The following is a 25,206-nucleotide window of genomic DNA, read 5'->3' as shown; positions in this document are numbered from 1 at the left end:
GCCTACAGCCTTGTTGGTATGTGGGCACGGGTGCCCCCTGCTGGGCAAGGATATACCGGAGGACAAAACATGACCTGAAGACAGGCAGGTGAAGATTGGTATCTGTGCACACACATATGTATGTGCACATACAAATAATCAAACTATACAAATATACAAAGTATCAAATACACAAACTATAACAACAAATATAAAATTGAAAAGATCAACCTTGCCGGGCTGCAGTGGGGTATGCCTTTAATCCCAGCACTCGGGAGGCAGAGGCAGGTGGATCTCTGTGAGTTCGAGGCCAGCCTGATCTACACAGTGAGTTCCAGGAGAGCCAGGGGTGATTACACAGAGAAACCCTATCTCGAAAAATCAACCAAACAAACAAACAAGCAAAAAGGATAAATCTTTAAGAGACAGAACCTGTGAGAGGTCTGTATCGGTTACTCTGACAAATAGTCAATTGACTAAGCAATTTGTTTCAGCTGATGGTTTGAAGGTGCTGGAAAAGGCAGAGCCGCAGAGGTGTGTTTTTGTGGCGACTTCATATTCAGTCAAGTTGACAGTGAAGCTAATCATCGCAGGGTCATTACTGGCTTTCCTCTCTCTCTCTAGCTTCCTGCCTGGCCATGTGATCTTCCCTCTTTCCACAAGTGTCCCACAGTGTAGCATCATCCACCGTGAAGTACGGGATGTGTGTAGCGGGCTGTTAGGACTTCTGCTCTTCAAAGCTGCGAGCTAAGGAAATCTCTTTTCTTGGTTAGGTACCCTGCCATGAGTATTTCGTGACAGTAATGTAAAACTGAGTGATATCAAAGCTTCATTCCCTCTGTGATCTCAATTCCTCTTGGTTGTTTAATCTGATGTAGTCACAGCCTAGGGATTATTGGTATGTTGTTACCTGAGGTTTCTGTCCTGCCTGGTTCCTGCAGTCATTAAGTCCCAAGGAAATCACACAGTGGTCTACATTAATTATAAATGGATTGGCCTAGTATCTCAAGCTTCTTATTAACTCTTATAACTTATATTAGCCCATAATTCTTGTCTGTGTTAGCCACGTGGCCTGGTACCTTTTTCAGCGAGGCAGTCACATCTTGCTCCCTCTCTGTCTGGGTGATGACTGCAGACTGACTCTTCTCAGAATTCTCCTGTTCTCCTTACCCCATCTATACTTTCTACCTGTCTACTGACCAAACAACATTTATTTGAAATACAAGTGACAGGGTACAGACCATTGTCCCACAGAACTATGTGACATCGTTAGAATAGAGGTCTGTCACTCCATCCACAAAACTTATTTCTTGACCAGAACTGGTTCATCAGAAAAACTGTGATCCCTGTTCATCAGAAAAACTGGTTAATGTTATGTAGCTCTAGGTGACATCTCTCTTTCCTCGTTCCTTCAAGTTTGAATTGTTACAGTGACCCAATTCGCTTTCTGTCAATGTACAATCATGGTTTGTAGCAGACAGCGAGACCCAAAGACCCCATCTAACCTTGAAGGAAGAGAATACGAATCACTCAGAGAGCCATACTTAGGTGATCACAAGCCTTTGGTTTGTTTCTGTCTGGGGGAGGAAAAGGGGTGGGAAAGTGTTATTTTACGTGTAAATAAAAGCATATGTGACTGTTACCCCACCAAAGGGCTGCACAGTGACCTTGTTCTGCTCATCCCCACACATTGCTTCATTTATTTCAGGTAGTGTGCTCCCTAAACCTCAGCACCCCAGTCAACAATGAGACCTGAGCCTGACTAGAGACACGGGGCCCATCAGAAGCAGTAAAATTAAATATCTGAATATTCATAGGGACTTTTGAGAAAGACTCTTGCTTTGGGTCAGGGAACCGTGATGACCTTGAACTTTTGATTCTCCTATCTTCATCTCCCAAGTGCTGGGATTACAGGTATATACCACCACACCTAGACACATAAGCACATTTTTGTTACTCTATGACAATGTGATCATTGATCACAAATAACAACAGCATTATGAAGTTTGTAGAACTCTTTTATACTCTCCCCTCATTTAATCACCCCCAATGTGCATTTAATCACCCGCAATGTGCAGGGAATAAGGAATCTTTGCACTAGTTTGTAGGTAAGAAACACAGCCTAAGAGAGGAGATGTGATTGGTTCTTGGTCACAAGCTCACTAATGTCCTGCTGGACTTATGTTTCCTCTCCCCTCTTGTGTTACCTTCTGGGAAGATAAGGAGCCAGAACAAGCTCTGAGACATGGAATTCGGGCGTGAAGGGTGCTCCAATGGGAGAAGGTAAAAGGGCAGGTTAGAGAGCCAAAGTCCAGGGGTGGGAACAGAGGTTTGGCCTGCTGACCAACACCATGTGTGGACAGACTCGTGAGTGGACAGGTACTATGTGCCGTGTTAAATAATTTGTAGTGAGAAAAAAAAGAGTCCCCTGGCTGCCAAGAATGGAGGCATAGAGGTGTCCAGAGAGGACGGTGCTAAACCCTTAGGTAACCATGAGCTCTGAGAAGATAAAACCTTTGGATGAGGCTGAGGGTCTGTCCTGAGTGCTCCAGTCACTCTGAGGTATGGTGCCCACCACACTTGGCTTCCCGGGGTGATGCCCTCTGTCTTACACATGGAGAAGAGATCTGTTATCACCTTATCTTGAAGTTAGATGGGCTAGCATCCCAGGCTTCCACGTGACTTCTCTTGCCACCATGTGTGGTGATGAGCAATGCCCGGCCCCTTTCTGAGCCTTACAGTCCCATCTGGACTTGGAGCTGAGGTTGAGATGCGGTGACAAGAGCAAAGCTTCCTCCTCCCTGCTTCCGCCCATCATTTCTTCCTCTGGGGCCAACATATCAGTCGGCTGGTTCTTATTTTGGCCTCTTGGACCTGTTTCCTGGCAGCTTCAAGCCTACAGACTGAGCCTTGTCTCTCAGAAGAAAGTCTATCCTTGGACTTCTGGGACATTGTGATTCTTGCCAAAAGTGCAAGTCATTCCTTGTCCTTATGTGTTTGTCCCCCTTTATTGCTTGCTTCTCGTGAAGCAACCCCATGTCCATGGTGGGCGCATACTGCTTGGTGCTTGGTGCAGTCCCGTGTCCATCGTGGGCACATACAGGTTGGCACCTGGAGCAGGTCCGTGTCCATGGTGGGCGGCATACTGCTCGGTGCCTGGAGCAGCCCCGTGTCCATGATGGGCAGCATACTGCTTGGTGCTGGTGCATAGAAGATGTTTTTAAAACATTTTTGAAAGACGGAATGGGCAGCTCCAGAGTCATCTCCTAAAGTGGACAGATGGCAGCTCTTGACTTGATGAGTGAAGACCCAGCCTCTGAGTGCCCCTGGTAGGCCTCCTCTGAGTGTGTGCAAAGGCAGTAGGGCAGGAAGAGCTGTTCTGTAGTTCCATGAGACAGGCAGGCCTGTCCCCATGGCACAACGGGGGAGCTCAGGTTCGCCAGGACCAGCCAGCCTTCCAGTAAGCGCTAAGCTGGGATTTGACCCAAGTTCTACGGCCAAGGCCCATCTACTGCTAACTTCAGGCTCTGTGGATATGAATATTTCTTTTCATCCAAATGCTTTATTTATTTCAACCAGGATTCTGTTTTCACTAGAGCTTTCTGACCTTCGAGATGATCCTGGCCTAGAGAAGAAAAGGAAGAAGTCATTCTTGAAGTGTTTCCCAAAGCCAAATTATGATCCAGAATCGTCCTGGGGTACCAGCCTGCTCCATTATTCTCAGACATCCATATAAAGCCATTCCCCACAACAAGCTGTGAACCTCCAAGCAAACGTGTCAACTTCTGAACAGCGGTCATTCCCCGATCCTGGCTGGATATTAGCCAAGGGCTGGATATCAGCCCAAGCGAGTTGCTCAATGCTCTCCCTGGAGGGGGCTTGCTGGATGGGAGGGATTTTCCAGCGTGACTTGGATGAACCTAGAGCTATTTCCCCACTGAGCAGCTCCAGCCTGAGAGGCACCAGCAGCCTCGGCTGAGGGGTAGCAGGGACAGATGTGGGTCTCCCAATCTGTTGATGGCTGGCCTGGTGCTGTGGCCCTCAAAAGTCTCTGAAGAATTTAGGCCCATATACAACCAGGAGAACTCTGAAAATCTAGCAGCTGGGTTACGGAGGTTTGGATTGGTTTCCAAGGAAACAGAAGCCCCCACCCCAACCCCGGGAGAGTCCCAAGGTATAGTGGAAGGCACTGGCCCTTGGAGTTGAAGGGCCCAGGGTGGAGGAGGAAGAGGCCACATGGGAAGGGGCCAGGAAGGGGGGTTTGGCACGGGCCTCTGTTGCCTGGTCTCAATTTACTTGTGAGGAGCCCCCTAATAGCCGGGTGAGAGCCGTGTGCGCTTTCCTGAGAGCCTGCTAAGTGTTTATGGAATGATTTGTGAGGAGCAGTTTCGTTGGAAGCAGCTCGGGGAAGGTATGTTATTAAGAGCTCTTTCTCCAAGTTCCCCTTGGCTCGCTTCCCTCCGGCCCCTGGGGTCTGGGCAGCCCATGGTCACAGCAGCTGTTCGCTATTTTGTAAGCCATGGGGCCTTGATCATACTGGAGCTGAGGGAAGACAGGGAAGTGGGGTGATTTTCTCCTCCCTAAGGGGGTGTAATGCAGCCAAGAGCTCCGAAGCCTGTGTCAGGAGTATCTCTCGAGGGAGCTGGGGTCCACCGTGGGCCTAGAAGGAAGGTGTCAGGGGTCATAAGCATATGCTGGGACCGTCAGCCAGTCACGTGAAAGCCAATGGAGGATGGCGTCGGGCGGTGACAGACCTACCTTCTCTGTCGGACTGCAGCTTTCTGAGTTAGGACTGTACTTACCTTCAGATGTCTTAACCTCACCTGGCATGGAGGGCTAGCCCAGAGCAGGCTTGGTGATCCACTTTTACTAAGCTCTCTAACCTGTCCAAGTCAAGTCACTTCAACTGACCAGGGTCACAATGAGAACTCTGGGACAGCTTGTGAAGTTCAATTAACTAGGTGATTTTGTCTGGGAACCCCAGGGTCATCTATGAATTATTCTATCCATGGAAACCTTCCCACCCTAGGTGAGACAGAAGCCTCCCCACCCTCAAGGTCAGGCTACAGAGACCATTGGAGTCAGACTGGCTGCCTGTACTCTGGAGACCCCTGCTTGGGCACATGTGGCCGCCAAGATCTTTACTCCAATAACTGAATACAACAGCTCTGTGAGATCAGGCTTTGACACTCCTTAGTACTGAGAAAAGTGAATCCTGGAGATTGATACCACACTCTTGAGCCTATCCAGCAAACGCCCACTCGGGTAGGAGTCAAATCCAGGTGTTCAAGACCAACACCGGGGCTCTTAATTTTTATACTCGCCAAAGACACCTGCTCATCATCACACTTGGCTCTCCACACTGACCAGCTCTGCAATGTATACCTGAATATATGGGTCTCATTAACCTGACGGTTTGCTGAGGACAGGAATCAGGTTGACAGCATCCTGAGTCCCGAGGAGTCAGTACTTGGTCTGGAATAGAGGAGCTGGGTGGACAGATAGATGGGTGGATGGATAGATGGATGGATGGATGGATAGGTGGATATTGAGTAAATGAATGAATGAATGGGTAATAATAGATGGACTGATAGATGGATGGGAGGTTTTGAATGAATGAGTAGGGAGTTGTTGATGAAGGGTTTGTGAATGGTGAACGTATGGCTGGGTGGTAGATGGATGGATGGATGGTGGACGGATGGATGGGTGGATGGATGGATGGATGGTGGATGGATGGTGGACGGATGGATGGATGGGTGGATGAATGGATGGGTGGATGGATGGATGGATTGTGGATGGAGAGTATAGACGGTGGATGGATGAACTCATGGGTGAATGGATAGATGGTAGATGATGGTGGGTGGATCTTGAGTAGGTTCATGGTTAAGCTTATGTCGGACTTTGGAAGGAAGACTTTGAGTGAGCTAATAAAGCCTCCAACACAGTAGTGTCTTAGAGAGTGGCTACTCGGGTGAAGGGATGAACATTTAGATCTTAACAGGTGCCCAGTACTAAACTGACGGACTGTCAGGGAAGTTGTTTTTGTTAGAAGATTGTGGGAGTGAGTTTTGGGGGTCACAATGAGTGGGAGTCTCCACTGGCATTTTGTGAGTGGGGACAGTTGACAGTCTTTTAGGATGCATGGATGATTGAAAAGATATTAGCTATGACTCAAATCTAACTCTTTTACATATATGTACATTTTTTTTGCAGGGTTTAAATGCACCATACTATTTCTAGAAATACATTCACGTTTTAACCTGAGGAAGATTGTCCTGTGTTCAGAACATTTTTTGAGACTGATTTGCCATTTCACAATAGTCAGGGTATGGACAGAAGTACTTCTGGTGGTGTCTGAGGACCAGCTGGACATTCCTGGCCCCCAGTTTGTGTGTATAGAAATCACCACCATACTGAGCCTACATGTACACCCATCCGGTTCATCCTCTAGGGCTGCCAGCCCCAGCGTGAAGATGGTGACCTATGTGTTTGTGTTAGCAGTTCCTTTCCATTTGTTTCATCTCAATTTCTCTCCGTGAAGGCTATGCGGGAGCCAAGACACGTGAGCCAACACAGAGCGTGCTTACACACGCGTGTCTGCGTGTCTTCCTCATTCTGCTCCCCGTGGTTAGAGCCGGAGGTTGAAATCAGTCAGGAAGGAAGTATTTACACCACGGAAATTGGCGAATGATATAAATCAAGTTTCCCTTTTCCTTCAGGGAGGCGGCTGTTAAATATTTACCAGTTCACTGGCTGCCCTGGCTTCTGTCACCGTGAGTGGAAACAGGCAGTGTTATCAGCGACGATCATCCCTGTGGAACGGCAGGGCCTGCAGGCTGGCACAGATGGACATGGGGACACATTGCTTGTGGCAGGTGACAGGAAGCTCTGAGTTCATGAGAGCCGGGGAAAGAGGCAAACGGCCGTGGAACGCGGTTACTGCTCCTGAAGAATTTAGCGACTAGCAATTCTGCACAGCACACAGATGCTGGGGTCCCGTGAGGCTGCTGTGCTTCTGGGCTAATTTGTTCATTGGGGCTTTGACAGATAAGTGGAGCAAGAGAGGCCTTGTGGCTTCGTCAGTGGCCAGCCTCAGCTTGCTCCCCCGTGGTATCAAGTCCCTTTTGATGTCAGTCCCACATCCTGCTGAGCTCCGGTCCATGGCACTTAGAAGATGTAACTTCTAAATGCCCGCTGTGTGCTGGGCCTACTGTGTGCTGGGTGCGTCTCCTCAGTACTTCCTCCTAGATCGCCTCAAATGCTCAGCAATCTTCCTTCTCAACTTCCCCATTGCTAGGATTACAGGCGAGTACCACGCTGCTCAGTCTGATGTCATCTTTTTTTTTTTTTTGAGGTTGGATTTTTATTTAGTGGGTTATGGAGGGGGAAGGAAGGGGGAAGAACACACACACACACACACACAGAGAGAGAGAGAGAGAGAGAGAGAGAGAGAGAGAGAGAGAGAGAGAGAGAGAAGGGAGAGACAGAAGGGAGAAGGGGAGAAGTGGGGAGAGAATGGAGCGAGGCATAAGCTGCCTCTTCGGGGGAGAGACAGAAAAGCCCTGATGTCATCTTATTTCTGTCTCTTTTCAGACAGGACATGCTCCCCCAGAAGATATGACTTGCCAAGGTCACCTAGCCAGCCGGTAGTGGAGCCAATACCCATAGCCAGGCTGCCTGACTCCTGGGCGGGCTCTTAACCCTACACTCTCGACCTTTCAAAGTCAAGATGGTATCTATTCAGCCCCCCTTCCCTCTGAGGAGTCTTAATGTGTAGGTCAGAGCTGGAAAGGGCTGGGTGAATGACCTAATCCTTGCTTCTTAGCACTTCATCAGATCAGCCCTCCCCCAACACACAGCTACGGTACTGGTCCAGAGAGGAGAGGCGGCCGCCTCCTTTTTCTAAGGAGCCATGTTTTGGCTGACTTGTTTATCATTGTAGGTAGGGTCTGGCTAAATAGTGGTGATTTCAATGCTATTCCTGAGAGCCAATGCTATTGCTATGGCTTTGAAACACAAACAGGAGAAGAATCTATTAGTCACCAAGGAGTGCAATAACCCTGTTGAGTAATCGGCCTGCCGGCCCTGGTACCTATGAACCACAGGGGTGATAAATGAAATACCACAGACTCTGAGGCTCTGGTGGGAAGGTGTGGAGCTGTGGGATGGGGAGGCCCCAGACTTCTGGTCAACCTGCTTTCCAAGGTGCTTTCCCATACACCAGAGACGGGGAAACTGAGGCTAAAGAGGAGACGTGGTTTACTCGAGGTCGGCAGGAGGTTTAGAGATGGAATGGAGTTCAGGTTGGCTGTCAGTGTTTGAGGATAGTACGGACATGCTCATGTGCCCAGGTCCCATAGGGGCTCTCCATCTTCCTCTGCCTCTCTTTCTTCCTCCCTCTGATGTTCCCCAGCCAGTCCTGGCCTTTTCTCTCCCCTTTCAGATAAGGCTGCCAGACTTTCTAGAGAGGCATGGAGACAGGGTGTGGCTTCCGGAATATCTAGGACTGGGGAACCTAGATTTGTGTCCGGTCTATCTTAACCCAGGCTGTTTGTTTGCAGCTGTGTGGGTGGATACAGACATCATTTGGAATTTGCCTAAAGGACAGAGGTCCCAAAGATTTCTCTAAAACCCAATCAGAGAGGGCCTCCCGAGCGCTCAAAATCCTGTACTTGGTGTGATCCAGCTCTTTCCCTAGGGGGTGTGGCCTCACGCCTCAGTTTTCCTGTTCTATAAAATGGGCACAGGAATGTCCATTCCTCCATTACGGAAAACTCTGTGGATTGAACAGTCATCAAAATTAACACTTGTGTGCTTATGATGTCTGGGTGCTGAGCTGAGTGATCCTGCAGACATGCTCTCCTCTGGCTCTCTCTACGAGCTTCAGGCTAGATTTCACAGTTCTGAGTTTAGTGCTAAGGCAGCTGAGGCTCAGATGTGAGAAGAACGCACCCAAGACTCTCACAGCAGGACCCACTCCATGTGTGGGGACGTTCCTAGGCACTTTAGGCAGGAGAGTAATATGCCCCAGGACAAGAATCTTATCCAACTGTGAAGGTTGAAATCAATTGTCAAGTTGATAGGGTGTAGGAAGAGAAGTGGTTCCCAGTCTTCCTAAGGTGACCCTTTAATGTGGTTCCTCATGATGATTTCATTGCTATTTCATACCTAATTATGCTACTGTTAGGAATTGTAAATATCTGTGCTTTCTGATGACCTTAGGTGACCCCTGTGAAAGGGTCGTTTGATCCCCCCACCCACCCAAAATGCTATGTCCCTCGGGTTGAGAAACACTGCACTAGAGCGGCTGGTGAGGTGGCTCAGCAGGCAGCCCGACAACCTGAACTTCATCTGGGGACCCACAGGAGGAAGCTGGACATAGAGCGTGCATCTGTGATCTCAACACTCCTGCTCTGAGGTGTGTGTGTGTGTGTGTGTGTAAATAGAAGAACTGCCAAGAAGGGAGTAGATCAGCTTGCAGGACACAGCAGAACAAACACAAGAGAGACCCTGCCTCAAGACGGAAGATGTGAGCCGACTCCTGAGAGGTGTCCTTTGACGTGTCCTTTGACGGCTTCACCCACCACACCTCATGGCACCCATGTGCCAGGATTCAGTCACACACGTTATCATGATTACAAACTTAGGCTCGCCCCAGGGACAAGCCCCCTATGCAAGTCTAGGGAGTTTCTCATCTGGGTTAGCTGAGATTAGAAGACCCAACCTGAACATAGGTGGTACCATTTCATGGGCTAGGAGAAGAGCTGAACCCCAGTGCCCATCTCTCTCTGCGTCCTGACCACAGATGTGATGTCACCAGCTGCCTCAAGTGCCCACCTCCACGCCTTCTGTGCCCTCAAACTCTGGACCAGAATGTACCCTTCTTCCTTAGGTTATCAAATACTTTGCCACACCAATAAGCAGAGTAGTGAGGACACTGCCTGGAGAGAGGGGGCCGTCCCTTAGAGCAGGAGGCAGAGCAGTGGCTGCAGGATGAAGTCCCGGTGACAATCACTCGGAACCTGTGTCATGATGTGGGCTGCCTGGTAGCTGGGTGGCCCAGGAGCAAAGATTCTGGTTTCTCCAAATACCATGTCCCATTGTAGAAGTGGTTACACAAGATACTTATTAGTTACAAATTGAAGAAAATAATGATTCATAGTATTTAGCAAATACATTGGTGGAGGCCACAGGTAGGCCTGCTAAAGTGCATCCTGACGTCCTGACTACGTTTCAGCTGCTGTTTGGTGATACTTTGAGCTCTCGGATTGGCAAGAGCCAGTGATCTGCTAAGAATACATTGTAAGGTCTTGATAGTCGTTGAGGATGTTAGGTCAGACTCAGAGGTGCGGAAGCTTTCAAAGGGGCTAAAAATAGCCCAAAATAATTTGGCTCTGGTCTGCAACATTTTAACTCTCCATAGTCTCAGAGTTTAGACATTTGGCCCTTAGAATCTTAAGAAGGGTACACTCTCCTCCCCTTTCCTTCTGGGAACTTCAGTTCACTGCAAGATGGCTGCAAGATTACTCTAGGATTTTAATTTATAGGAATGACTGAGTGTTTGGATGCAATTGTCTCTGGTGCTAGGGGTGAGGTCATCTCCACCAGTGAGGCCTTGGGTTGGGGTGATGCTTCTGGAGCCGATGTCATCTCAGGGTGAGCTCTGGATCAAGGCAGGGCTGCCTGGGAAGTGTGCCGGAGGTGCCCTTGCCTGTGGATGCTCTCTCAGAGCAAGGTGGCTTCTTTGGGTTTACATGGAGGATTTGAACCTGTGACCTGTGCCTCAGTGACAGCTCCCAGACCCTTTGTCATCAGACTGCAGTAACCAGAAGGCTGTACAGCTACATCAGTCAGGGTCTAAAATGAGCATCTGCCTGACCCATGGGACAGTCATGGCTAATGAGTGCCCTCTATCTGGCCCTGAGCTCTTTTCAGATGGAGGCAAAATGGGAAGCTTGTAAGGGTGAAGCGTTTGGAGTAAGAGACGCGAATTTTAGAGGTTTATTTCCTGGTGGTGGGTTGACCTCTTCTCTCAACTCTGTGAACACACACTTCTCAGAAGAAGAAGCTTAAGGGAGGAAGGCTTTACCCCAGCTCCCAGTTTGAGAGGGGACAATCCGTCATGACACAGCAGAGTTCATTGCAGCTGGAGCATAGGTGGGCCTTTGTTACATCTCAGAGGAGGCAGAGAGTTCTGGCCGGAAGAAGAAACAGCCCAGATCCTGCAGTCCCTCCCCATGGTTTGAAGGCTCGGCCTCATGTCCTCTCTTCCCAAAGACCATTGCCAGTGAGGGATCAAATGTTTGTGCACTCATGTGCACTCATGAGGACATTCTATCTCCAGACCATACAGGTGAAACTATTAGAAGAAATTTAGGGGGGCTGGAGAAAGAGCTTAACAGTTAACCGCAGCATGCAGTGGTCTTGTAGAGGACCAATGCTTGGTTTTCAGCATCCACATCAGGCAGCTCACAATTGCCTGGATCCAAAGCCTGTGACTTCCTTGAGTATCTGCTTTCATATGCACATAATCCCCACCCCAGGTGCACATGCGTACACATAATCAAAAATACCTAAAATAAATCTTTTGGTTTGTTTGTAGATAGAGTTTCTCTGTGTACCCCTGGCTGTCCTGGAACTCATTCTGTAGACCTGTAGTTCAAGGCTGGCCTTGAACTCAGAGATCTGCCAGCCTCCTGAGTGCTGGGATTAAAGGCATAAACCACCACCACTCAGCTCAAAAATAAATCTTTTAGCAACAAGTAAAAGGAGGCTGAGCTGGGGCGATGACTCATCTGGCAAAGCGCTTACTTTGTAAACTTGAGGACCCGACTTTGATCCCCAGAGCCTACTGGGCCTGGTGGCATGTGTTTGCAATACCAGTGCTGGGGGATCAGAGACAGGCAGACTCCCGAGGCTTGCTGGCTAGCTGGTCTAGCTTACTCACTGAGCCTCAGGCCAGTGAAAGATCCCAAGCAATGAGAGTCAAGGCTGACCCTGACCGCCACATACGTGCACACATGTGTGTACACGCAGTCACACACACAAGCAGTAGGGGAGGGGATGGATGGGGCTCTTGGAAAGCCAGTTGTCTGGGACTCAGGGACGTGAAAACTCTCTCAAAGGCCTCTCCCAGCATCCAGCCTTGTGGGTTTTGAGACGTGCAGATGTGTGTGACTGTTGTTATCCGTGTCTGTGACTCAGAAGGAATGGGGTGCACTTAAGCAAGCCTTGTGACCTTGAGATGTGTAGGGCTAGATATGGCAGCACCATTGCAGAAAGGTCCCAGCACATTCTCTGTCTTGAAGGGAACATATCTAGGCAATAACCCAGCTGTCTGGTGCAGATTTGAAGACGGCATCCTTTGGTAGCCAGCATATGCCAGGCTGACATGGTCGGTGAAATGCTTGGCCGGTGTCACTCCTCCACGAGAAACATCCTGGCTGAGGCAGAGAGTGCAGCAGCAGGTACCCCACTCCATCACATGAAGTGAGCAAGCATTTGCAGTCTGTGAGCCTTCAGTGTGACTTGTTCACAGAATCCGAGGGCCCTAGGGAAGCCAAGGAGTTAGGAGAGAGAGGATGGTGTCCTCCAGGGCCCAAGCACTTGGCAGGAGACTGAGGACTTGAGAAGCCACTACTTCTTGCAAATAGAATATGCTAGAAGGCCCAGCTTTGCCTCTATCCTGCCTTAGAGAGGCTCCTGCAGCTGCTTCTGTGGTTTAAAGCACATTTGGCATCTGGTTAACAGGGTCTGAAGCCCAGGTTCAGGGGGCACTGTTTCCATGAGTCTGGTAGCAACCAGGTTGCATGATGGGAACCTGAGACTGGGGGTGGGGGTGGGGGAGGGATGACGGCAGAGGTCCAGAAAGGTGGGGACCACGGAAGTGAATAGCCAGGGCAGAAGGAAGTCCAGGCTGCTGTGTGGCTCTCTGTTTCTCCTGGGGACTCGTGTCTCTCCAGCCTCTGGGAGTCCTCTGGGAAGGGCTCTGCAGATCACAGTAGCAGGGCATGGTGGTATTTCCGGCCCAGTTTTCCTCAACATCCAGGTGACCTCTGCACAAGGGCAGGATAACTTCAATTTATCCCTAAAGACAGATGAAGCCAGGCGATGGTGGCTCACACCTTTAATGCCAGCAGAGGCAGAGGGAGGCAAAGGCAGGCGGAACTCGGTGAGTTCGAGGCTGGCCTGGTCTACAGAATGAGTTCTGGGATAGCCAGGTCTACGTAGAGAAACACTACACTCCCCCCCCAAAAGAAAATGGATGAGGAAGACATCTATTCTCTTCCTTCTCCTCCCCACTCCTCTGCTGCTGCCTCCTCCTCCCCCTCCTCCTCTGCCTCCACAGACTCCAGATGCTCTCTGCCCTGGGCAGATGAACTCACACTCTGATGTGGCTTGGCCGCACTTAACTGAGCATTTTCCTCTAAACACAATGAAAATCAGGCAATGCATTGAAATGCATTGTCCTTCACAGTTAGAAAACTCTGCTATGGAAAAGGCCGCCTTCACCACCTCAGCCCATTCCCCGCTGGGTTTTTCTATTCCTCAGAGCCCAACCTCTCAAGAGAATTAGAATTCTAAGGCTTTAGAATCATAGGATAATGGAGGTTTAAACTCAAGTAAACCCAGGTTCCCCCAGTCACGGAATCAGAGGGAGCCACAACGATAAATCTTAAGACTTTATTATGTTAAAAACCAGAGATTCCATACTCAGGATCTCTGCATTTGGAATCCTAGCATCCTCAGCCAGCTTGCCTGTGGCAAAAATATCAAACTGCACCCTAGTGACCCACTGCTTACGGCAGCCATGAAGATCCCTGTCTGGGGCCACAGAGCAAGCGCGGACGCCGTGGACCAGTTCAGCTAAGGAAGAGCCCAGGGTTCTCATCATGGTGGGAAGAAGAGCAGGATGCCGAGAATGAGTCTGACCCCAGCCCTGCAGCACCCAACAGGCCTGCCTGGAGAGCGGTCACACGACTGGCCTTCTGTGCGCAGCAGGACACGAGAGGCTCTTCCTCTGCCAGCTCACCGCCCGTCATTTTCTAAGCTCTCTTTCGAGACCGAGCGTGTGGGAGCCTGAACAACACCTCGTTTTCTGGAAGGCTCTGGAGACCTGATGAGGTTCAATGATGGACAGCTGGAAATTCAGGTGTCTATGGTAAAGAAGGAACGGAGGACACAAACTTCTCCCCAGCAGGGAGGGCGCAGTCTAGTTAAGCCTTTCTGGGGCATCACCTCCACCCTGCATGCTTTCCCTGACAACCAGTCGCCCATGGGTATCCAGTTTCCTCATATGTAGAGAGCAGAGAACAGCATCCTTGGCTGAGTCTGATCTGCCCTGCTCCTGGGAGTGGCTGTTTCACTGAGTAACTTACCTAGAACTAGTAACTTACCTAGAACTTTTCGACACAGGTTCTTTGAGGTTGCAGGAGGAGCTAAATGTAGGGGGAGGAGCTAAATGCTTCTGACTTTGTAATCTACAGCCAACAGCCTACAGCAAGGCATCCAGTTCACTTCCGCACTGGATGAGACCTCAACAGCCACATGGCCCATCTGTTGGGGCTGCCATATAGGCCACTTCTCCACAGGGTCGGTGTGTTCTGGATCAAACAGCGAGGAACGGACCAGGATGTATCCATATCCTAGCTCCTCCACCTCCCTAGGCTCTGCTCTCTTTCTGCTCCTCCCCACAGGGTGGCATTCGGTCTTCTCAAGTTGAGTTGTTTAAGTATTAAGGGGGTTGAGGCTGGAGGCCTCCTTACAGGGACATCAAAGGCCACCAAGCTTCCCTCCCCCTCTGTGGGAGGTCTGAGTCCCTGCCCTGTCAGCAAGCGGCAAAGTCAAGTTCCCTCCGCAGGGGCAGGCATGCTGGGGGCAGAGGAGAGTGGAGGCTGGGATGGGATCAAGTTGCCCTGAATGGAAACAAACTCCAACCCCAAACCAAACCCAAATAGAGATTCCAGGAGGAATTGGGTGTCCCAAGCAGCCTCAGGCTAGGCTGGGACAGAGAAGGCAAGCAATGAACTCAGGGCTCTGGGCTCCCCAAGGGCTCTGTGGTTCCCAGGCCTATGAAAGCCAGCCAGCCTGCTCCTCGCTGGGAGACCCAGGCAGATGGAATTCTAGCCTGTGAGCCAGCAGCCTCTGTTTACATCTGTCAGACAAACATCCACACAGCCTGGAGGTGGCTGAGGAGAGGAGGCCAACGTCATTGCACCTCAGTTAGCAACATGAAAGGTGAGGGCAGATTAAAGTACCAGAGCCAGCCCTTAGCATCTCCTAGGACACTCAGTTGGGGACCCTAAGAAACAGCAACACAAGGTAAAAATGGGCCCTGGTACTCACAAGGTGCTAAGAAGCACCTCGGCCTGATCATTGTCAGGGTGTGAAGGAAGGAGGGAAGAGCCGCCAAACCATGGTCTTGGGACAGCCCCTCTCTTTGCTCTCATTGGCCCAGCAATGAGGCTGATGGGCCCCTCTTGGTTTTGTATGAATCAAGAAGGTGCAGACAGGGTGCTCAGAGCAGTGAGCGGGCTGGGGATGGGAAAGGAAAGGAGGGCTCCCTCTGCTTTCCCAGGCACCTGGGCATCTGTCTGCTCCCTGAAGGAGCAGGGAAGGCCAGCTCTGGGCCTTCGTGGCCTTTTGCGGTGGGGCTTTGGTTTATACTCCCTCCGGTAAGGTTTTCCATGTGTCTCATAGGCTCCTCTTGTTATGTCTTGTGAACGTATTTTTCTCTTAATATCATCCATCTTTGACACTCACGAGTCGGTAGATTCCTTCTGGGGTGACCGAGGGTCTCAGAGCCTCCCCGGAAGTCAGGCCTGAGAGCTAGAGCCCCCACCGCCATATTGACCGAACCGCAGGCCTGACTCCTGATGGCATCAGGGTGCACACATGACTGAGGTTGGTTCACATATACTCTACTGTTGAATCTGTGGTTTGGGTTCCAGAGTCAGGTATGACTGCTCTTGAGGAGCTGAGTGGAAGACTATGGAACTTCTGTCGTTTGCCCCCAGACCAGGAAATCAGATGCCAACAGACGCGGTTATAAGGTGCTTCTGCACCTTGCCACCTCCATTCTTGGGTGCATTAAGCTCCCAAAAGACAGAGGTTGGCCCTCACCCTCTAGCGTCTTCACGAACCGTGTCTTTAAAACAAGGAACTCTTTTGGCCTAGCTTGCTTTCAAGTCTTAACAGCTGATTCATTTTAAACTTAAAACTGAGAGTGCTGAGGACTCCCCCTGCCTCCTGTGAATTCAGTCAGCAGCCAGGGCTCAGCTTGGGCTAATTTCTAAGGCATCTCCTCCCTCAGTGAAACCCTCCTCCTCTTTTTGATGTCCTTGTCCCTTCAGGGTCTTAAGCCACCTATACAGGTACACACAGTATTTCCATCTTGTGTTCTTTGTTCAAATAGCTCAACCCGCTTTACTCTTGATAAAGATGCAGGAAATCAAAATACTGCCTAGGAGAAGCTGTTAAGGACCTCATGTTGCACAAACTGAGGGTCATGGTAAGAAGCCTCCCACATCATCCTGAAAGGCCTTCTTAAGTAACTAGAAAGGTGGTATGTAATTCCTCCATTCACAGCCCTCACTCAGGCACAGCTTTGAGCCCCACCAATCGCAGGCACTGCACTGACTCAACCCATCACAGGCTTCTTGCTGAGTCACCGAGGTTTGTCCATCTCCTGTCCCGAGAGAGTCTACGGCTGGAGGGTAAACTGGATTCTTTGGAGCTCACCAAGACTTGTCTTTTCTCCAGAAGTGTCTTCCAAAGCAGGTGCACCATCTGGAGCCGTTGCGACTGGAGCGAGCCTATCCGAAGCAGGAGTAGGGTTTCAGTAGCAGCTGTGGTTGCCGGGGTCCTTCCAGCTGGAGTGGACCCTCCTAGGAGTGACCACGCAATGTTCAAAGCAGCCAGGCCACCATGATGACAGTTCGGATAGCTGTCAAAGACAGGGCTGCTTGCTGGCTGGCTCCCTGGCAGACAGACATCAGGGAAGGGTGTGTCGGTGTCATTGAAGGGACTGAAAGCCCTGCTCTCCACAGTTTTGCTTATTCACAGGAAAACGTGTGTGTGTGTGTGTGTGTGTGTGTGTGTGTGTGTGTGTGTGTATTTACCATAGAGAATAGAGACTTATCATGTAATTGACATTCTCAACACTTCTTGACTCCTAACCAAATCCCCATAGGGAGCACCGGGTCTCTCTGATCTCTCATTGTCACTCATGGAGCTTCTGCTGCCTGCTTAAGCTCTCTGGCAGACAGCCTTCACGCCCCTACCTCTCACTGAGTCGCACCCAGAGGGACAAGAATGACAACATCCCTCGCTAAGCAGTTAGAAAGTACCCTCCCCTCCCTTCCAGGCCTGCCCCAGCTCTGGCCTCATCCCTCTGCCGTGGCTCTGGTCTCAGTCACTCCTCTCCTCCTTTTTCTGGTTACAGTTTTATGTTGCCTGTATTCTTGGGGGGCTTACTGTGTTCCCCCAATTCTATGATTCTCCACATTGCTCCCATCCCAAGCAGGAACATTCTTGATGAACTGGGTCCTGAGATTCGGAGCAGCTGGGCTTCTTGGTGACGGAGGGGCTGAGACCAAAGAGGTTACAGTCGCTGCTGTAGGTTACAGTAGCTGCTGTAGGCTGAATTGCCTTCCACCCCACAGCGTGTGTTGGTTTTCTGACCCGAGGTACCTATAAACATCTGGAAATGCGACTCGGCGGATAGATACCGGGTGCAGGTTGTACTAGATTCCAGTGGGCCTTAACCCCAGTATAACAGGTAACCTTAGGAGGCAGAGAGGACACAAAGGCACAGGAAACGATGCTGTAGGTCAGCAGTGGCTGAGACTGGGGTGATGTTGCTCCAAACAGAAAGTCAAGGCTTGCTGGCCGCCACCAGAAACGGGAAAGCAGAGAACTCACCGGGGAAATGACTCCTCTGTAGAAGGTTTGCCTTGTGAGCTTGAGGGCCCAAGTCTGATCCCCAGGACCCAAGTGACAAAACCCTGGGCGCTGTTGTGCCCACTCCTGTGGTGCCCTCTCGTAATGCCAGCGCTGGGGACTGCGCCTGAGAAACGACAGCTCTTCTTGCTTACGATCCTCAGCAGGAGCATGGCCAGGAGAGCCCCTTGAGTTTGAACTTTTAGCATCAGGAAGTATAAGAGAGCCGCAAGATGGCACCTGCCACCAAGCCTATTCCCTGAGCTCTGTGGTACCCACATGGTGGACACAGAAAGCCAGCTCCCTCGGATTGTGCTCTAATGTACTCTGTGGCACGCCTACCCAAGAGGTGGGGTAGCATAAGAGGCATAACAACTTCCCGTTGTTTTAAGCCCCCAGTTTGTGGTCCGTTTTTATGAAAGCCCAGGAAATGAGGGCAGGGCCACAGCTGCTCATGGACCTGACCCAGCTTCCCCTTCAGGCCTGGGTGCCCTTCACTGTAGGTTCTCCTCACTCACACTTCTCCAGGGGATGTCTCTGGCATTCGCGACCCTCAAAACTGATCCCACAATTCCAGCTTCTTATGTATTAGTTACATTTTGTGGCACTTTGATCAAATACCCAGCAGAGTAACTTAGATTTAGCAAAGATTTGGTTTGGTTTGGTTTGGTTTCCAAGCAGGGTTTCTCTGCCAGACTGTCCCGGAACTTACTCTGTAGACCAGAGCTGGCCTTGAACTCACAGAGATCTGCAAAGCCTGTCTAGAAATAATAGCAAACGCTATATATTTATTTTTACTTTGAGGCCTTTTGTAGGAACTCCTGAAACTAGAGTCACAGGCAGTTGTGAACTGTGAGCTGCCATGTGGGTGCTGGGAATTGAAACTAGGTCCCCTGGAATAGCAGCCAGTGCTCTTAACCACTGAGTCGCCTCTCCAGTCCCAGCTTTCCACACATCATTTCTCACCTCTAGGAAGAAGATGGCTTTTATGATTTGGATATGAATTATCAACCACCTCCCCACCAAAAGGGGGTCACAGATAAAATTTTATAAAGCGTAAAGACTTGGTCCCCAGCTGCTGGTCCTGTTTAACTTCAGGGGGTGAGACTCAGCTGAGAGAGATGGGTCACAGGGTGGCGGTAGGATTGCCCTGCAGGACTGTATCTTGCCCAGGATATGTATTCATTCTCTCCCCTGTCTTTCTCTCCACGATGGGAGAGGCCTGAGCCACACGCTCCTGTCATGATGCTCTGTCACGGCAGCCCCAGAACCAAGAGCCAAAGACTCTCAGCTGAGCCCTCAGAAACCAGGAGCTGAAATAAACCTCGCGTGCCTTCAGTTGCTTGTGCCGCGGGGATGAAAACACAAACCACAGCAGCTTTGTCCCCCGTTCGGTGGGCAGGCAAATGGAGATTGGCAGGGTTCCAAGAGTCTTCCCTACGTGTAGGTAAATCGGGTCACGGCCAGAGGCAGTGGCGCCACCACCATGTTGCTCGCTCTGTTTGCGGAGCCTCCACCTCTCCCAGAACATCTGCCTCTCCAGGCCCTCAGCAGCAGCCTGTTTCAGGAGGACAAATTATGCTGTAACAGGAGGTGAAACCAAATGCGGGCCAAATAGTTTTCCATGGCAATTTCATGCAAAATAATTCCAAGGCATCCATCCGTACCCGCCCCCCACCCCCCACAACCCCGTGTGGGGTTAGAACACATGCAGACAGAAAGACAGAGGAGCCAGAACCTAATTGGCTCTCACAGATAAATAAACACAGCACAGACGACACCACGGTCCACAGCCGGCTAGCGCATAAATCACCGCTTTTATGGGACTGGTAGCCTGTCAGAGACCAGACCCCCCACCTGGTGGTCTCTGAAAGAGAAGGCCGGTGGATATCCTTGTCATCTGATCTGGCGTCACTCACAGAAGGGTAAGCCTGGGTCCACTACCAGACCCTCACCTCACCTGGCGACCCCCGGGACTTTACCAAGAGCGGGTACCGCGTTCACACTCACCCAACCGTGCCCTCGGCAAGTCATGTGTAGTAAGCACTCAGTAAAAACCTTGAATGGCTAAGTCTCTCCCTCCTTCCCCTTCTCGGCCCGCATCTCCTAAGACTGTCGCCCTCCCTGCAACTGTGGAGCTCAGGACACTCATTCAAGATGTAAAGCGCTTGGCCAATCGACCAAGGTGGGTGCCATGGCAACCCACAGTGTACATGGCAAGGTGAGGTTGAGGGAAGAGGGAACCGACAGCCCTTCCGGCTCTCTCTCTGGCAGACCTGCCTGGCTCCTGCCTCCTGACAAGGCGGCAGGTGGAGGGTGATTCCATTTTGAAGGAGACACTCAAACAGCCAATGATCCCGTCTCCTGGAAGGCTGAATGTTGCCTGTTCTAGGGAGTCCCCTGGGCCTGTCAACTATACCTCACCCCTACTGCGTTTGTCAGTAAGTTCTAATGAGTGACAGCTGTTATTGATCCTATGTTCTACTCCAGTGATCAGCGTGACGGCTTTGAACCCATCCATACAATTAAAAGCTGTGTTAAAGTACACGAAACGTGTCGCTAGTGACCATTCTCTGGTTCTAGAAGCTTTCTGTCGCCCCCAGAAGGATGTGCCCTTCCCATTATGTTTGTAATGATCGCCACCTCCCTCCTGTCAGCCTCCAGCTCACAACCCTCCTGCTTCTGCCTCCCAACTGCTGGGGCGACATGCGTGCGTCACCATGCCTGACTTCACTTATTAAGTAAAATTTTCATTTTAGATATACTTTCAAATTCAGGAGTTTCCCTTTGGTTCATTTCTTTCTTTACTTCTGTTTTTATTTACTCATTTGTTATTTGTTCATTCAGTTTGGAGACAGGGTTTCCCAGATAGCCCAGGCTGGCCTCAAACTCAAGGTTTCCCAGATAGTCCAGGTTGACCTCAAACTCAAGGTTTCCCCAGATAGCCCAGGCTGGCCTCAGACTCAGGGTTTCCCCAGATAGCCCAGGCTGGCCTTGAACTCAGGCTCTTTCCATCTCACCCACTTTTTAATCCCAGGCTGCTGGGATTAAAAGCCTGTACCACCATGCTGGTCAGCATTTTGTTTGGTTCTGTTTTTCGTTTTTTTTTTTTTTGCCTTGGGTTTTTTGAGATAAGGTTTCTCTGTGTAGCCCTGACTATCCTGGAATTTACTCTGTAGACCAGGTTGGCCTTGAGCTCAGAGATCTGTCCCACCTCAGCCCCGCCTGCCTACCAAGGACTGGGATTAAAAGTGTGCACCCCAGACCTGGGTAGTGGGGGTGGGGGAGGTGGGGGGGAGTGGGGGGTTGGTTGTTTGCTTAAAGATAAGGAGTTGTGCTAGACTGTGGTGGTACACACTAATTCCAGCACTCAGGAGGCAGAGGCAGGTGGATCTCTGAGTTTGAGGCCAGCCTGGTCAACATAGCAAGTTCTAGGACAGCCAGGGCTACATAGAGAAACCTTGACTTGAAAAACAAACAAACAAATAAATAAATGACAAGAACTATGTCGCCAAAGAGGACCTTAAGCTTTTGGTCCTCTCGCCTCCGCCTCCCAAATGCTGGGTTTACAGGCCTGTGTTACCACACTCAATGAACATCGTACTGGGGACTGAACCCATGCTAAAAATGCGCTCTCCCAGAGAGCTGCACCCTGACCCCCTCTTCTGTTTCTTCATGATTTAACATAGGAAAGGGAGCATGAAATATCTTCAACTTACCCCTGAGGATACCCAGGGCTGTGTGCACCTACCATGCATACATACATGCACACACATGTAGGCTGACACACAGCCAGGCTCCACCCAATGCCCAGAGAACCTCTCATCTCTGGCCTCCTCCTGAGCCAGTTCCAGCATTTCTAAGGTGAAACTTGGCTTCTTCTGCTAGGGATACTAGGCCTCTTTCCTTGGGAGGTGTGAGGGAGCAGATGCTGCTGCTAGTTCAGAACTCAGTCTTGCTCACCCAGTAAATTCAGGCTGCTGGCTGACAGGCTGAGAAGGCTCCAGGGTCAGTCGTGGAAGGTGGCAGGGAGGATGCCGGAGGGCGTGTTGGTTTTGGCCCCGGGCAGATGTTGACGTTGTTCCCAAGGCTGGCGCGGGGTTTGATGGCACACCCTCAGCCCCCAGCTCACACCTCTAGACCTCTGCATGCACCATTTCCGCTAGCTGGACTCTTCCCCCTAAAACTTCTCCCGGCTGTATGTAGCTCCTATTTATCCTTCAAAACCCAAACAATGTCACCTCTGCCATGGGACTAGAGGTGAGCTCAGCCCCGGTGTTGGCAGCAGCAGGCTCTCCACTTGGGAATACAAAGTGAGCCTGGCCTGTGACCCTGTGACAGCCGCCTAGCTATGGGCTCCCTTTGCTGTACCCCTGCAGCCCGTTTTCTCCATCAGGACCCCATTCTCTTCATGCGGAGCACATCCGATCCCTGCTGTCCTGTTAATGCTTGAGACAAGAGTCTCCAGAGAATCCAGGCCAAGAAACCAAGACAAGTTTTGAGACAGCTTTTTTTGAGAGATAATTTCCATTCCATGCCACGTTCCCATTAGAGTTACAGTCAATAGCTCTTGGTATATTGCTTTTTAATGATTTTTTTAATTATGGGGAAATATCTAACACATAAAATTCAGCATTTTAATCATGTTTTTATTTATTAGTACACATAGATTATATGGGATCAAAGATTGTATTGTGCAATTTTAAACCACGCTTTAGAGTTATTTCGTGCGTTTGTGTGCAAGTGTGTGTGTGTGTGTGTGTGTGGATGTGTGGGTGCGTGTGTCACAGAGTAACCAACCTTCAGGAGTCAGTTCTTCCTTCTACGACGTGGGTTCCACGTCGTGGGACTCAGGTTGTCAGACTTGGTGGCAGCTGCTTCTATCCTCTGAGCAGAATTTAGTCCCAACAGCTGCCTTCATGATACTGTGCGGTAAAGATCTTGTCTTAGTCACTCACTGTTCTAAGGCTGTGTTCTATAGCCATGATCATGACAACTCTCATAAAGGAAAACATTTAATTGGGGCTGGTTTACGGTTTCAGATGTTCAGTCTGTTATCACCATGGTGGGGAGCGTGACGGCTTGCAGGCAGACACGGTGCCGGGGAAAGAGCTGAGAACACGGAAGATAGCAGTTCCGAGGGTGATGTAAATTATAACAACTCAGCTCAAGAGGTTTCAGAAGGGAAGAATATTAATAAGTGGTCTAGAGACCATTCTTGTGATATTTTGGCAAAGACTATGACTGCTTTTTGCCCTTGGCCATAAAAAGTTTGCCTGAGGCAAAACTGAAGAGTTTTGGACTTACGCTGTGTCTGCTGTGTCTCTTCACAAGAGACCAACAGCTAAGACACAGTCGAGAGTCCAGGTTCAGGCAGACCTGGTTCAGTCCTGTTCCTTCCTCCAGGCTCTACTTGTCCATCTGCAAACTGGGGCTGCCTCAGATAACCACCGGGAAGATACAATGAGGTAGTGGGGACAGAGGTCCTGAGAACTGTGGAACCCCATACACGCCAAGACTGTGTTCCTTGATCACCTCCGTGCTGTGTGACCTTGGGCACATCATTGGCCCTTTCTAGACTCAGCCTCTAGTTTTGGCAAAACAATTTGGAGGAAACAATCCTAAGAGCCTAGGAGTTTTGCCATCTGGCGTTCCCTGGTCTGCCCCTGGCTACAGACAGCATCAGTCGGGAGGGCTTATGTTCCTATTGCTGAGAACTTATCGCCTATCCCAGTAGCTACAGCAACCATAGTTTACCACATGTCATGGCTGCAAGTGACTGACCAGGCCTGAGAGCTGAGGTGGCTGTGTGTTTTAAGCCTTGTGTGTCTTAGGCGGGTGGTGGACAGTTATGAGGGACCGAGTTAGGACAGGCGGTGGATGCTCTTTGTTTAGAATGTCACCTGAACTGGGAATACCACCTCCTCCCGCTGCAGGAAGGCAGCCCAGTCCATTCAAAAACTGGGAGAAGCTGGGAAGGAACAGGGCAGAGACCGCAGCTCATCCTTACACACACGGTAGTGTGTCTCCCGCCTACTGACTAACATCAACCAAAACCTGTGCACACTCCGCTGACTGGCTGGCAGGCGAGGGCTCTGTTTTGTCAACTGGAAGGCCAGGCCCCAAGGCAGGAAGGCGCCTGCCAGATTCATACATGCAGGTGAAGCTAAGGCATTACACGGCTTCATGTCTGTGTCGCAGCCTTGTCCTGATGGGATGGCCATAGGGTTCTGACCCTCCTGGGTATCATGGGCTGCTCTCAAGGCAGCGGAGTCTGTTCTGGACCACTGAGAGAGCAACCCATGACATCCAGACGTCTCCCGAACAGCCATGCTTGATGCCTGATTCCCACCAATAGAACTCTCACATTTGAGTACAGTGTGTATACCAGGCCCTTTGGGTCTAGCAAAGGCCCATTTCCCAAATGTGTGTGTGTGTGTGTGTGTGTGTGTCCTTCCAAGTCCCTCCCCTAAGTCCTTTAGGGATATGCAGGGTTCTGGAGGGAGGAAACCAGGGGTGGCAGGCCCAGCCCCCGGTGGGAACATCTCCCCCCCACCTGGACCACCCTACCAGCGGATGCCAGAGGATGCAGCGGATCAGTGGTGCGAAGGCTGCTCATTTCCTCTGGCCCGGAGACAGGCCAAGCCACACAGAGCCATTGTTGGCTGCCCTTATCTTGGGAAGTTCCGCCTGCCCCAGCTGGAAGAGGCTGCCCCACAACCTTGGTCTCACCTTTCTTTGCCTCCTGGAAGCTGAGGAGATAGACAAGGTTCAGGTCACACAGGTTCCCCTCCTATGGAAGTCTGGGTTTAACCTGAAGACCGTGGGAGACATCAAAGTGGGATTAGACAGAACAGGACCTGGGGCTTGTGGGGGCTTCAGAAGGGCCACCCTTAGGAGAAATCAAGGAAGAACTGGTCAGGATGACACTAGAGGAAGGGTGGCGGGAGGCCGCGGATAGCGGAAGCCCAGCAGCACCTAAGAATGGGGCTAGGACGGGGCAAAGCAAGGCAGGACGCTACTTTCCTTTGCGTAGAACCTGTATTCCAAGAATACACACGACTTCTGACACTCGTTTAGGACATAGCATCAGCCCACATAGACCCTCTCCTAAGGGCCGCACCCTGTGCTTTGTCCCACGCACTTCGGTAGAGCCTTAGGCACCCTTTGTGACAGTAAATCTGTCTTCTAGACAGGCTCTCTCCATGGCAGACATCCCATGACTACAGGCCTCCCAAGCCTGCACTCTCCACATGCTGAGAAGCGTGACCTCCTGAAGCTGGCAGT

The 25,206-nt window shown here is 50.6% G+C and overlaps 1 long non-coding RNA gene across 1 annotated transcript; it reads left to right on the top strand.

Moving 5' to 3' along the window:
• Window positions 1-3,933: 3,933 nt before the first annotated feature.
• Window positions 3,934-7,299, top strand: LOC146889856 (uncharacterized). The gene is made up of 2 exons (XR_014999585.2): window positions 3,934-4,153; window positions 6,699-7,299. It is a non-coding gene; the product is annotated as an uncharacterized LOC146889856 (long non-coding RNA).
• The last annotated feature ends 17,907 nt before the right edge of the window (window positions 7,300-25,206 follow it).

Source organism: Myodes glareolus, chromosome 24, assembly GCF_982192425.1.
Source record: "Myodes glareolus chromosome 24, mMyoGla1.1, whole genome shotgun sequence".
Taxonomy (NCBI): Eukaryota; Metazoa; Chordata; class Mammalia; order Rodentia; family Cricetidae; genus Myodes; species Myodes glareolus.
Note: the sequence above shows the minus strand (reverse complement) of the source record. Positions and strands in the feature narration are given on the sequence as shown.